Genomic DNA, 15477 nt, shown 5'->3' with positions numbered 1-15477 from the left:
ATTCAACAGATGGTGATCTTGAACATTTGTATTAAAATATTCTTCATCTGAGTATATTTAGCAAGAAAATCCTTTCTTGCTTTCAAACTTAGCTGTTGTTTTCTAGCTTCATTTTTTTGGTTTGTTTTTGGTGTTTTTTTTTTGTTTGTTTTTTTTGGTTTTTTTTTTTTTTTTGCTTTTAAACTACAGAGGCTGAAACACTTCTGTGTGCTAAACAAAGGTCCTCGGGATATTCTACCCCCCATCACATGATACATTAAAAAATAAAAATCAAGTGAAACACAGAAATCACACTAGTTTCCAAGTCTTAGTCTGGCAAAGGCTTATATCCTCAAGTATTCCTGCTGGTTTTGGAAGAAATCTTACTGGGTATAAAATCAATCATTCATGTGAACTTTGGTTAAATTGAGGCTCAAACGGTGCTCTGTGAAGCCCAGTCCTACAACCTCATTCACACTGGTGGAGTCTCAGGCACTACTGAAATCTCTTCCTCCATGGTACAAGCCCAGTGTAGCAAGTCAGCAGCTGCTGAGCTGCTCAAACCTTTGTCACCCCACAGAGCAAACGCAGCCACTCCTGTTCCTCCCTGGTTTTCAATTCGTTCCCACCAGTCAGATGAGTGGATCATACCTACAGCATTACATTGATTTGAATCCACTGTTCTTCCTGGATGCTATAGCTTACATCCCCTGATGACTTTAGAGGATGCACCAGGCTCAGCAGAATATACTGTTACAGGTCTTCAGGGCAAAAGTTACACCTTCTTATGTATTTCCTTGGATAAAATATGAAATATGAGTTCTTGAGTTTCCTTAAATCCCTAGGTATTGCTACAATAAACTGACCTCCCTCATAAGATTATTTTTCAAGGGCATGAACGCAGGCAGCAGCGAGTTCATGCTCAGAGACCTCCCCCTGGTCAAAGCAAGAAAAAGAAGGGATGGATGGAAGACTGCAAGGCAAACCTGCAAGTTATGACAGGCAGCACCCCACTGAGTGAAGAGATGCACAAGAAACAAGGGGAAACAGGCCTCGCTTCAGCAAACTGCCAGAGCCAGAAGCACCTTCAAAGACGTGGAAATGGCTCCAGATCCCTTTCCATAAGCCCCACCACAAGCCACCAGGCTACCTGCACAGCACAGGCAGTATTCTGCCAGCCAGCAAAAGCCCATCTCAGCAGCAGGCTTGAAGGGAAAACAGGAACCCAGCATCTTGGGAAAGCTGCCCATCTGGTTTATATAAGATAAAAGTTGGTATGACCTGATTTCAGCACTAGATGCCAATAAACAAACAAATGGTCATGGCCAAATACATCCTGCAGGAAAAACTGCTTTTTAAACCCACGCAGTTGTATAAACTTGTGCATATTCCTCTGTACACACCCCCTCCACTGCCATGTATACGAAAGGGCAATGGCACCCGTGCAGAACTCAGAAAGGGTGTGCTGAGAACCCTTCAGAGCTGATTTCCAGGCCCTGCCATGAGACTCCAGGTACTGTTGCTTTGTGTGTTTGTGGTTTTCAGGCAGTGTTGTGGCAGCTTCAGGCTATTCCCCTCCCCATGTATTCACAGCAAGAACATGCTGCAGTGCTTCCTTCACCAATACAAGCACATCCCTGTGTGCATCTTCCTCATTCACATCACACTTGTGCCTCAGAAGCCTCACAGCCTGCTCCCTTGAGGTACTTCTCTGAAAACCATCAAAAAACCCACTTGTTGGCAATAGATTTTTAAAGGATATTTCTTCTCCCATCAAGTGCAACACAGCCTTGTTTAAAAATCACTGTAAGGCTGCTGACACCGTGACATAAACCCTGCCAGCAGGGCCTGTGCTGTGAAATCAGCCCCGCTCAGTTACAAACCCACAAGCTGGAGGCGACTCCAACTCGGAGGCTTTCCCTGCTCGTGGGGCTCAGCTGCATGGGGTGGGGAGGTATCACCTCCTTGTCTGAGGGCAAACAGAAGGATATGGCTGCTTTGTGCCAGATTTCTTTTGCTGCCCTAAAAATGAGCTCACAGCATCACCCCAGTCCCGTTTTAGTACTGTGAGCTGTCTCACAGGTGAAGAGAAACTTGCTGCTGAGGGCAACATCAGAGAGAGATGCAAGAAGCCTTGGGAAAGATTACCCTACCTCCTCCTCCTCCTTTCAGCACACAGCCATGGCTGTATATAATTCCCTTGGCTCCGAGCCCAGCTGCAGGGAGTAAAAGCAAAGGCGGCTGCCATTAGCGCCAAGGGGAGACCAATGCCCAGCTCTGCCCTTTCTTTTCCTGCCGGCGCCGAGAGCTGGGAAGCTGGGATGCACCCTCTTCCCTCGGCAGCAGGGAACTACCAGCAGCCATCTTTAGTCAAATTCCCTGCCTAAGTAGTAGGAAAAAAACCCCAACTTTGTAAGTGCCACTCGATAACCATTTTCATCATCCGTGTTCACGCAGTGTCTCTGATAGCTGTGCATATTCCCCTTTTAGATGGAAAAAGCAGCCAGTTTTCATGGCCGTGTATAAAGCCTGGAGCAGGGTGCAGTTACAGTTTAATTATGTGCTGCAGCTCCTTTGGTCCTGAATCACCCCAGTGCAGCCTGCTGCAGCCTGAGACTGGCTTTCTCTTTGTGGCCTTGCATTTAAATAGCCGATAGAAATTCTTCAGGCCTGAAAAGATACATGACCTGTCTGGCAAAAACAAATGAAGAAAACTAACTCTTTTGAGCAAAAATGTCAGGGGGTTTATGGCAAATTTGTTAAATTATTTAGCAGATGACAAAATGTGACAAAACTAAATAACTATTTAAAAGCTGTATTATCTCATAAACTAAATTATGCAAGTATAAATAAATACATATTCTAATATGTAACTTCATTTAATAAGTAGCTATTTTTCTACTGTTTGTATAAAAAAAAACATTTTCACAAAGCTTTAAACTCCCAGTATTAATAACAGTGTCTTCAGGTATTAAAAGAAAACACAACTACAGTTTTGATAAAATTTTAAATATTCCTGTCAGCCCACAGATCCCAGGCACAGTAACACCTGCCCAAAATGAAGCAAAAGGAGAAAGAATGAACAAAATCAAAAGTCAAAATTAGGTTTGACTTATAGAAGCTCTTTCAGAGTTAATAACATTAGATCTTGCTCCAGGCCTAGGGAACCCACTGGGTAGAGCCCTCTACATGTTGGATGTGCTTGTCCTCATGACTTGGGTGTGCCTGTCCCAGGCAGAGCTGCAAGAAAAACCCCTGGTGTCTCCAGGCTGTGGTTCCACCCCAAGGCTGGCACCAACCACATCACACCACTGTTCCAAATATGCATTGAGTCATGTGGGATGGAATTTTTTAATTAATTAATAATTTTAAGCTTAATTATTGCACTTGGACCTTAGTTTTCACAGTATTCACAGGCAGGATTTCACAGCGGGGAAAACTCACAGAATGACAGAGTTCAGGCAGTGACTCGGCAGAAGGGCACATCAAAACGCATAACAATGATGAATCGTTAGCACAACATGAGAAACCCCAAATTTCCAATGGGAAGTGCTTGTGAGAACAAAAGAAACTACATCCCAATACAGGCTGTATTTTTACTCACTCTGTTTTTAGTGCATCACGCCTTACGGCGTTTTCTCTCCCCCTGTAGGACTCCTTCCCATCAGGAGTCCCAGCACACTGTACCCTCAATTGAACTGAAACAAGGATCAGCACTAGTGAAAAAGCAAAAAACCAGATTAGGAATAGCTAGTAGTAAAATGTAGTATAGTCACTTACTCATAACTGTGACACAGCATGGAAACTATCATAATCTTACTAGCAAATAAAGAAAATAATGTTTTTAATGGCATTTTGAAGATCCATCTTCAAATATCACAGCAACTACCAAATTTCACACAGGTCGGGAGTGAACTGTTGTGAAACACACAACTGTGTTCCTCAACCTTAAAATTTTTGTTATATAATTCTGCATACCACTAAATACAAATACACTGTATCTGCTGTGAGATTCCTATGTAAGGTAAAGGAGACCATTATTCAAATTACAATAATTTTCCCAGTGTAAATTTTTTGACAGAGTAACTTACTATTACACTGACAAAAAAATTAGAAATTGTTCAAAATTAAATGTTGAAAGATGAATTTAAAATAACTATGGAACTATTTCTTCCCCTAATTTTGGCTCTTCTCTTTTTGATCCCAATCTTTCTGAAGCTGACACATCCACTGAGACTCAAGTACCAGAGTACTCCATTTCCATTCCATGTACCCATCACACTTTTGCCAACAGAAGTTTAAACTGAACTTGTTTTCAAAGGTGGGCAGAGCAGAAGCCTGTGTAGCTTCACCCTCACCCTACCAAGCCACTTCTTTTCAACAAACAGCATATTTTCACTGTATGGTGTTTCAAAGATTGAGCTGGGGAGGCAGGCCTGGGAGCTCTGAGACAGAAGCATACAAGAGCTGCTCAGGGGCAGGAACTTTCATGAACTATCAGAAATAAGAAGCAGAAATGTTCTTGAAATTTATCTTTCATGAAATATTTTGACTTGTTATCTCCTTCAGAAGTAAAGGCTTACTTCTGGAATACATCTTTGAAAGGCTTCTCTCTCCAGAGCCTGAGTTGACATGATGCAACAGAGGAGCCTGTGTACTGCCAGCACATTTTCCCTGTTTGTGTAATGGTTATTAGTTAAGTATATTTGCAGCCCAAAGCACTCATTACTCCCACATGAGCAATGCCATAGCAAGAGCAGGGCAAGAGCCACTTGGGCTCTTCTCTGCAGAGAAGAGGAGATAGGTGTGATCATGGCCACAGTAGCTTCTGCTGCTGCTGTCCTGCCAGGAGGGTCAGGAGTAGCTGCAGAAACAGCATCACCTGCAGTCACAGCCTCTTCTGGCCTTTGTGAGCCACTGTGGCCACAGGTGCTGGGGGGGCTGTGCCACACAGCTTGGAACTGAGTATACCCAGTTCTGGCTGCACCCCTGTGGGCATTGTGTGTCCTGAAGGGAGATTAGGAGGTTTTATGGGCAGAATAAAGCTCTGTGGTCACCTAATCTGAGCTGCATTTTGCTCATCTCATTCCCCACAGCAGTATATACAGTGCTCATTTTCCACAGTTATGCCATATCCTCTGATCTGTCTTATCTGGATGGGGTCACAGCACTGGCATCAGTGGGAATCACTAGTTTTTTGAAAATATATGAGATGAGAATCCCCATGTCCTAGAGATATAGCCAAGGCTTTGGCAATGACAAAATTTGCAAAACCATTTATTTCACCAAAGCCATAGCAATTGCATTAAAAACCCTCTCATGTGCTTTCAGCTCTAGATTGGTTCTCATACTCCAAATTTTAAAGTCACTGACAAGCATAACAATTTACTTAGGGAGCTACACATGGACCAGCACTTCTTCCACATAAGTTTGCTTGTCACTGAAATAAGAATATAAGATTAGCTAGGACCCAAACCACTGTTTGAGCTATATACTAACTTGGATGGCACAGCTGCAACAGTCCAGCTCTTTATCTTTACTCATGATTGCTCTTGTTATTTTTTCCCCCAGTTTCTCAAGGCAAATTAAAAAAAAAAAAAAAAGTTGTAAGTAACTGTGAGCAAAGGTATCTAAAAGTAGATAATGCAAATTTAAAGGAACTACCAAATTTTAGTGGATTTATAAGAGGACCTGCCTGAAAAATATTTAGCAGTGAGGACAGACTTAATTTTAATTCAGTTTCAGTGACAGAGGAGGAACTCCTCTCATGCATACAGAGTCTTAGCACCCCTCTGAGTTATTTGTTTGGTGTTCTCAGAGGGAAGAGTTACTCATCTCTTCCTGCAGCATCTCTTTGCCAAGTGTATCAGTACCAAGCTGGCCAGCAACACTGTCTAGCTGCTCATCTGATCTGTAACCACATGAGAAAGTGGCTGCTAACAGCAGATTTAGCAGGTGAACACAGTAACTCAAAAGTTCAAGGGTCTGACTGAAGTTCATGGAACCTCTCATTTCCCTTTTGATAGCCCATGGTACCAACAGGAGAGTTGATATATTCTGTATCAACAGGATATATTCTGTATATTTTCTTATTAAGGAAACCATCACTGCCCTGACAGCTTCTTCTGTTGTCTGTTTCAGAGTAGGTGCTGAGGTTTGCAAGGTCCATTGAGCTTTTCTCTGCAGAGCTGATTTTGCTGAACATGGCTTGAGACATGCTAGCACCCCAAAAACTCTGTTTGTGCTTTCCATGTTGCACCACTGGTGTGGATAAAGAACTTCTAACCTCTTCAGCTGTAAAATTCATAATATCTGAGCAGCTTGTCTGCTTCAGCCATCCCTTAGTGTCCTGCAAATCGAATTTCTAAATGCTATCTGAATGAAAGTAAGGAAAAATGCACCAGGGCATGTAATATTTTGACAAATGCAAGTGAAGACTTCATCTTGTAACACTTCAATGTCTTGGAGCAATTGGTCATATCAGCTTGCAAGACAAATCACTACTTTAAAACAGTCCCTTGAAGGCAAAAGAGATGATCTCTTTCTCTCAGGAGTAATGATTAGGAGATAAACCTGAAGTCTGACCCTCAAACTACTAAACACCTAGTCTAGTATACAACATCTGGTCTGAGCAGAATCAGGATTCATGTTCTGTAGCTCTCTCACACCTTGCAGCACAGCACCACTGGCAGGCACATCTGCCACCTGAGAAGTGCAATGCTGCTGCAGTGCTGTGCAGGTTGGTTACAGCAGCGCTTTTCAAGCCTTTAGAAAACCACAATGCTTGAAAGAAAGCAAACAAAATTCACTTTATCTAAAAAGCCTCAGCCTACTGCAAAAGCAAGACCTAAACAAGACCTTGCTTAGCCTCTGCACATTGTTATGAACAATTATGTCTGTGGCAGCCACTGGCAGCCACTGGCTCCCATTGAGGGCACTGGACTTAACAAAATCAACTAAAATCAAGTAGAACAAGCTACTTGGGACAGCCAGTCACACAGTAATTTTCTGAGATTTATGTTTTTATAGGTGATGTAATCAAAATATTCTTCTCTCCACTGCCAAACGAAAGGTTTGTGAGACCATTTAAGTGTCACTGTCCAGCTGCTGTTCCCTGTGACTGCTTCAGCACACAGACACTCCTAGTTCACAAACCAGCTCCTCTCTAGCCATCGAGGAGGACCTGCCACACAGAGCCTGGTTCTGCTCCTTGCTGCCTCATTCATTGCCAAGGCACACACCCTTCAGTCCGTGCATGTGAGTTGTCAGGAACATCTTCAAGCTCCACAGGAAATCATGCCAGTGTCCTCCTTGGTCCTGCACAGCCATCTTCTGTTCTTCCAAGACACCTGCTCCTCAGGGATGACAGTGACACATGGCCTTGGTGCAGATGGCAGAGCTGCTACCCTGATGAGCTGCCAGATACCTCAGTGTTTTGTTTGCTAATCTAACTTTTTACTTCATTTCCAACAGGGGAAAATGTCAGACACTCTTGTTGCAGTCCTTTCTTTTGTTCTCATTTCTTGGCGTACAATTCTATTGGATCTATTTCAGGGTTAATGGACATTGGTCCAGGGCACTTCGTAGATGATGGCAGGAATGTTTTTGTTCTTTTTATTTGACTCGTGATTCTGGAAAAGCACTGTGAAGATTCACCATGATATCATAAGAATGCAAAGAATAACTCACTTGAGTGTGAGAGAGTGCTTCTGTTTTATTTAGCCAGATCTTCACTCCTGGTATTGATTTTCTGCTAAACTATTTGATAAAGTATATTAAAAATTGGCATGCCATACTTAAACTAATAACAAAAAGCACCACAGTCAATAATTTTTAACTCCTCCAGAACATTTGGGCAGAAAAGCTGGAATTCATGAGATGTGCTATTCTTCTTACACTGTGCAGAAGTTCATCTGAATGTGATTCTTTCATTTAAGTATTCTGTCAACAATATTCCTTGTTAAGAAGGTGCATCCCAAATGCAGAGAAAACCCCCAGAAGCCCTACAGTACAAGATGCTCCTGCATAATGATTCCGGTATGTAGGGCAGACTCTACCCTGGATCAAACAAGGAACTCCTATCTGCCCCTTCCTCTGGAATCACATAGCTTATTGCTATTGCATTTCCAACTCAATATGCATGTTAATTAGAAGTAGCCCTTTCCCTCTCCCAGTAACACACAGATACTATTTAATATTTTGCTTTGAAAAGTAAGTTTAACCAGATCAGTAATGGCTGCTTGGTTTTTGCTTCATCAAGACCATTTCTCATTTAGCAGCAAAGCAAACCTCCCTTGGCCCGATTTCAGTGTGGTGACACTTCCTCACATTCCCTTAGTGACACCAGTAACTAACCAATTCAGTGCTGAACTTTAACTTATATGGCTGTGCAACACACAGCCAATCTTTTCATCAGTAGGATCATCACACACATCTTATGCCTTCCAAGCACCAGCCCTGCAGGCAGCAGAACGTGCCCTCATGCTTCCCCAGTGGGATGTGTTACGGCTCCTCAGTCCATTAGGGTCTGCTGCATGACTCAGTGGAAAGGCCTAAATCGTCTCCAATTTAACTGCAACACTTCCTTCCAAGGAAATGCACACGTCTCTTGATCACTGCCAGACTTATTCTTCCCCAGAATAAAGCTCAGAGGCTATTGATGCCCTTTTTGCCCCAGATTCCATTAACTTCTCATGCTATAGAATTAACATGAGACAAACAAGCTCATAGGGCCTTAAATTCTAGGTACCTCTCCCCTCTCTTACACCCTGCCCCAGTCTCTGCTCCCTAGCTTCTGGGTTAGACATTCCCAGCTGCAGCCATGGTCTCTCAGCTCACCAGTGTGCATGAGAAGATGTGGAGTTCTCTAATCCTTAATTCAGCTTTGCTTCATTATTACACAGGGCTGGAATCATTTGGCTGAGCAGGAGAGCTGTGGCTCAAGAAACAGAATTTGCATCAAGTACCCATGAAATGCTTCCCTCTGCCTCAGGAGGTGATGAATCCAGCAGACAGGCCAATTTGGCACAGAGATGGTAGTACATCAGTAAGACAGCCCCACAAAGATGACAAAATGAAAAGATGTGAGATATGGGTGGGGGATACACAAAACACTGGTTGTGGGGCTCAGGAGAGAGAGAGAGGAGGGACAAGGCTGGTTGTTGGAAAGGAGGTGAGAAAGAAAGGGAAAGAAAACAAAAGAAGGAATGAGAAAGAAAAGGCATGGTCAGAAATAAAGGATAGGAGAAAAAATAACTATAGAGACTTTCTATATTTTTTTTTAATCAGGAGAAAAACGAGGTCAGCTCCTAAAGGAATGAGGCCAGAGTAAATATTTCTCATTAGAAACAGCATCCAGTTGAGCAGACTGAAAGAACATGAGAAGACAGACACAACTGTGCACAGAATACATGACTCTGGTGTTAGGATATAATCATAGCAGTAGGAAAGAGACAATCACTTGAATGAAAAAGAGTGTGAACTAAAATATAGAGAGGCTACATTGACTCAAATGGTGACTCCTTTTCCTCCCTTTATAGGTATCTACTCCAAATCTATCTGTTGCTCATTACTGTCAAAGGATGCTGTCATCACAACATTCACAACCATTTGGTGGGTAAATATAGCACACCAGACAGAAACAAACAAATGCTGTTGCTCTCAGAATGAACACAGAGAGTATCTGCCTACCAAAACTAGCAGAGAGGACATTAATACATCCCCCCACAAAGATTGGTACCCCTCAGAACTAATTTGTGTATACAGAACTAGCATTTCATGCATTTTTAGCTTCACAGTCTAAATATGGTTGACAAAATTCTTTGCCAAGTCCCGATTGCCTAGCCTTACAGATTTGTAAACCTTGTATGAATTTAATCCCTTCCAAACTGTCTTTCCTTTCTTTACAAAGTACTATGAAAGTAGACCAGTGCTTTTAAAACTAGGAGCCTGGCTCTTCTGAGAAGACTCCAGTCTCCTCTGAACAATATGCAAAGCAAACTCAGGGAGGGAACATGAGAAAAAAGAGAAGTCTTCTTTCCTCCTTTTTTTGCCCAAGACTCACCAAAACAAGAGTCTAGTATTGAATATTCAGCACTGAATACTAACTACTCAATAGATGGTCTGTTTGCAGAGCTCAAAGTGGAAATGACCCAGCAAGGAGGAGAGGTGAACACGCTGCTCCATCCATGTGATTAAACTGCTCTGTAAATGCAGTCCTCCCCACTTCTCCCCACCTCATTACAATGGAGGCCATTTGCTGCCCCTACCACAACTCATTTTCAAAAAATGTTTGTTTTAGAGGGGCCCCCGCACCAGTATTGTCCCTGTGACTCTATATTTAGGATAGGAATGTGAGTTCCAGCTCTGGAAAATCTGCACTGGCCAGGCAGTCCAACCAGCGGGATGTGCTACTGCCACTGCTTGGGAAAAAGGAAGCATAGGCACAGTAGATGGAGCAGAGTGGGGAACAGTCCCTGCTTCCAGCCTGCACAGGGCTGGAATCTCACCTGGCAGCTGCCTTGTTCTGCCATGGACCTTGGAAGTCTCTTCAGCACACCTCCTCTGAGTTAAGACATTTTGTTGTCACACAGTGGCCACCCTGGAGGCCAAGCTGTGACAGAGGCTGGTGTGCAAACACAACACACCATTCAGCAAATGTGTCATTTGCACTATGCCTCTCATAAGGCCAAATTTCCCATGATAACAAAAACATACTTCATTCTACCCTTAACCCCAAGAGGCCCAAAAGAAGCAGCCTTAGCAGCCTTTTACTTACACAAGGTGCACGTTTCAGACCTGTAGGGCTGAGAATTCCTGCTCTGGCTCTTTGATCACATGTGAGTCCTCTGTCTCACACGCAGCACTGGGCACAGCTCCTTTCCTGGTGGCCCTGGGGTGCCAAGCTTGCTAGCCAGCAAATTTCTGTCCTGCTGCTTAGCCGGGTCTGATAGACAGAGGAGCTGTAAGGCTGTGCTGAGGGGTAGGTGAGTCCCTCCATCACCACACAAGCCTGTGGCCCCAGGAACACCCACTGCAGGAGTGGGCATCTCTCATCACAGAGCAGCACAGATCTGCCGTGCCCTGACACACAGCATCTGGGACCAGGACTCCACTTCTGTATTGCCCTGCTCCATATTTTTTTAATGGTGTCTATCAGGCCCTAAGGACCAGCCAAAATTTTTTGTTTCCCCATTTCCTTAAGTTTTTTATGGAGTAAAAGAGCAGGAAGGATCTTACTTTCCTCTGAGCATCAGAAATAGCAACACCCAGGAGGAGAGTACCTAGAAGCTAATGGCATTAAGTACTCATTTGCTTAATGAGGACATCCTGCCACATACTCATGTTTAAACTGAATGTCAGATGAGGGTGGGAGCCACACAAGTTAGGTTGTTGAGGATATTTTTCCCCTTTAAAGGGTAGGGTTTTTTCTACTTTCTACAACCATCCATGAATTTCATTCAACAAATGGTCTGTTTCAGCAAGATCCTAGAATATTAGGAAAATATACAGCCTTTCCTGCTTGGCCTCTGACATAGCTGTTGGTCTTTTGCAGTAGACTGCACCTTTGTCGTAGTGTGCTGAAGTGTCCTTAGTTGTAAAAAGGATGTTCTGTGGGGTCTTTTGAATCAGGTGTGCATTGCTGTCACCATGGGGTAGCTGGCTCTGAAACACAGGTGAATCCACCCAGCACCGTGTGACCACCCATGAGACCCCACTAACGAACTGGGCTCTCCCTTCGTATTTCCCTATCTCAGCTGTGGTAGTTCAAACACTCCTGAAATAGTTTAGCAGTTAAAAGGGTTCTAGAAGAGAGAGAGAGAAAAAAAAAAAAAAAAAAGCATGTTAGGCCTTCTAACATTGCATTTAGTGGTACCTATACTTTTTGCTTTTTTCACTACTTTTAAATTTCCCTTATCACTGCATTTCTGGATTATTTTATTGCTTTACAAGTATAGCACAAGCTAGATCTGAACATACAGACCTATACAAGAACAGAAAGACAGGAAAGCTTTATTTTTTTTTCTTTGTTGACTTGTAGATCTCATTTGCAAACTTATATTTGTGTAGAAGATATTTTTCATTTAATGATTTTTACCTGCCTTAATATGAATATCTGTAAGTCGTGCCCCAAATAGCCACACCAGCTGAAGAAACAGGAGTCTGATAGTATAATTCTAAGGAGTGAAAGTTTACAGAGAGAGGAAAGAGAAGGTGAATGACAACATGTATTTCTACTTCTAGCAACAGTATTCTTTAATTTTAAAAAAGCAGTAATTTCTAACACTTGAAACTTGGAGTCCTTTCTTCCAGGCAAATATCAGGTTTTTTCTAGATACAATCTCAGCAAGGAAATTAAAGTCCCTAGAGAAGAGGAATTTGTGGTTTTAATTGTTTCAGTCCCTGCCATGGGGTTCATGAGTGCCCAAAGCTCCAGCACAAAGTCTGTCAGAGTGATGATCACAGCATCAGACTGTGACTGCAGCCAGTCCAGAGAACAGATGAAATCCCAGCATTTTTCCCCAGCCTACTACTCTGAAATGAATACCTCTAATTCCCAGGGCTGTAAGTTTCAGGGAATCAGTCATTCAGAGAATATTCTGGCTATCTGAAATACACTGTTTGCTCTTATGATAATACTTGGTATCCTGCAAAAAATGCTCAGCATAAGCTGCTAATTAATTGTGAACACATCATTCACAGCTGTGAATCAACCCCTTGGTTCCTGTAACAACTTCGACCTCAGAGAAATTAAGTTCAATTACCAATAAAAGAAACCAAATTGCTTAACTGTAGCTGAAGTGAAGGAAACAAGACAGCACCGAGCCCTGCATTTCACATTTCAGACTTGAGGCAAATTAAGCTACAAATGAACTTTCTCTTACTGGGTGCAGTGAGACCCGAGGGTCTGTTTAACCAACTCCACTTTTTCCTGATTTCAAATTTATCATAAAGGGGAGAATGGTCAAAAGGATTTAATCCAACATGTGTTTATATGCAGACAGCTCTTGCAGCAAGCAAGACAGACTCTCATGCCAACTTAACACACCATTTCTAACACTGGCTAATATTTCATAGCTAGTAAACTACTCTTGCTGCAAATCTCCTGATAGAAAAATAAATGTAAGTGAAGACAGGCCAGTACTGCTAGTTATGCATGTAAAATAGCTACAATTAAGTTATTACACATTCCCAGCTGTGGGGAAGGATCATTACATGTTAACCCTGGGCATCTGCCCTCTCTCAGGCACACACATGGACTTCAACAGGTGTTTCCCTTGTGGAGCCACTGCAGGATCAGGACCCATCTCTAATAGCAAATTGTATTAGTTTAAAAGTTTCCAGAAAGTCCCTGGCACATATATACAATTCTACAGGACCCTAAAGATGTGTGTAAATGTGCCAGTGGTCCAGATACCCTAAAAGAACCCACACAGGCCTCCACTGGCTTAATCATCACCACCTACTCTTCCTTCATACACTTGTTATCTATAGGATCGCTCAGCCATCAAATATCCTTTACGCTATCCATCTTCCTCACCAGTATGTCAGCAACCAAATCCCCTCAGCTGCTGGGACGCTGGGCTCCAGCAGGGTGGGATGGTACTGGGTATTAATTTTCACACACAAAGAAACAAACAGAAAATCCAGCACAGATGCGGGGAAATAGACAAGAAATTCACAAACAGACAGAAAATTCACAAGCCTCAGCACTCAGAGAATTTTGAGCTAGTTATTTGGACTCCAGTATCACAGCAAGTATCCCTAAAGGACTGACCTTATATTTGTTTTAGTTACATGACAGCCCATCACTGCTCTCAAAGTATTGTTATGAACCATCAAGCCCCAGCTTGTAAGGCCACCTCTTCAAAAGTTTTGATCTAAAGAGGTACTAAGATTTCATCACCACGCAGATTTCAGTGATCCCACGGTTTGATCTTCAGTTTGCCACACCAAAATCCTATGTTTGGAAATAGTATTCCAGAGGATGTGCCTCTTTATGACTGTTCTAACTTTCAAACCAGCTGAAAAATAAGCTACTAAAATGCAAAGGTGTTTACATTCAGAGATACTGGAAATTTTACAGCTATGCTAACCTTCTTCCTTGCCTGCACACTCACTGCATTGCCAGCTGAAAATCAGCCATATTTTCTAAAGGCAATCAAGCCAACAACCCAGATGGAAGCAGGATACTCCTCTGATGACTTTCTGTGGGACAGCTGTAGCAGCATCACAAGTATCTTAGCCAAAAATGGTCACTTCTACATGTGAGAGGGTCTTTTTCTCAATATATGTTCACTATAGTAAAGGTGCACCTGAAGTAGACCATCTGAGGCTACAGCTTTCTTTACAATCCACACCCAAAAGTTTTATCTGTCAGAATCAAGAGTCCCTTTTGTAATGAGTGTTACACTCAAAATCATAAGGACTGTAAACCATAAACTGCAACTTAAATAAATGGAAGTTTCCTACAGTTCTATACCTATTCTTATGCAAAACTCTGTTTTAGTTCTTTTTTCTTTCCATCTTCTTGAAGATCTTTACTGCATGTATTACAGAACAGTGAAAAATACCACAATTGCCTCTCCCTAAAAATTTTAGAATTAATTCATTAGCAGACAAATCATAAAATCATTATTTTCTCTGAGTCAGACTCAAAAGATGAACTTCTTAGGTCAAGGCAATTTTCATCATATTTCAAAACCTCTAAAAAATCCCGACAGATTTTACAAGGTTATTAAGCCCCCCTCAGGAATGAAGACCTGATCCAGTGACAGGACCTGGGTTTAGATCCTTGTTCTGCTGCCGCTGCTGAAGGCACAGGGAGGTGCCAGGAATCAGGCCCTGCCGTGCAAACATTGCCCAGACAAACTCTACAGCTCACAGGAAAGAAAACAACTTTTTTGTTGTTGTTTTTTGTTTCTCTGCTCAATTTCTGTCATTTGCGAAATCTTACAAGATACAAAATCAAATAGGACAATCTGAGGGTTCAACTATATAAAAGACCAGTGGTGTTTCTTCTGCATCTCTATATCATATCAAATATAGGATTCAAAAGAATCATTGGATCATCCTAACTGCTCAGCAGGTTAGAGCCTTTATAAACACAAATTCTAAAACAATAAAGAACTTTTTTTTTTTCCTTATTGGAATAAAAAAGTATGAAACGTACTCCAGGAAAGTAAGGGAAAAAAGCCAATACCAAGTTTCCTCTTTACTGCGTTGCAATAAGCAAAGCAAACAGTTTTTGGAAGCAAAATCAACCATTTGTTTGGATTAAACAAATCAGAACCTAAGATCACACACTTTAGCATCATACATACATTCTGAAATGTCACAGCTCCATTCCCAACTAGCATTCAAGTATTTAGTAATAATACTGGTGATTTCATTAATTGAACCAGGATATGAAAGACATTAATTCTCTTCAATCAATGCTTAGTATGCTTAAGATTATTTTCAAATGGCAAGCTCGTAGCAAAGGTCACCCACCATTGC

General features: G+C 42.1%; 1 protein-coding gene across 4 annotated transcripts in view; it reads right to left on the bottom strand.

The window, feature by feature from the left end:
* The window catches only part of RFX4 (regulatory factor X4), an 87149-nt gene that overhangs the window by 66590 nt on the left and 5082 nt on the right, over positions 1–15477 (bottom strand). The window contains exon 1 of one of the 4 annotated variants that reach the window (XM_085570369.1): positions 10757–11224. The exons of the other annotated variants lie outside the window; for them this stretch is intronic. The gene's annotated coding sequence lies outside the window, so the exon portion shown is untranslated. Of the gene's footprint in view, positions 1–10756; positions 11225–15477 lie in introns of those variants that run through there. 4 annotated transcript variants of the gene reach the window in all.

The sequence above is a fragment of the Lonchura striata genome, chromosome 1A (genome assembly GCF_050655825.1).
Source record: "Lonchura striata isolate lonStrDom1 chromosome 1A, ASM5065582v1, whole genome shotgun sequence".
NCBI lineage: Eukaryota > Metazoa > Chordata > Aves > Passeriformes > Estrildidae > Lonchura > Lonchura striata.
The sequence above is the reverse complement of the archived record's forward strand: the minus strand, read 5'-3'. Positions and strand labels throughout refer to the sequence as shown.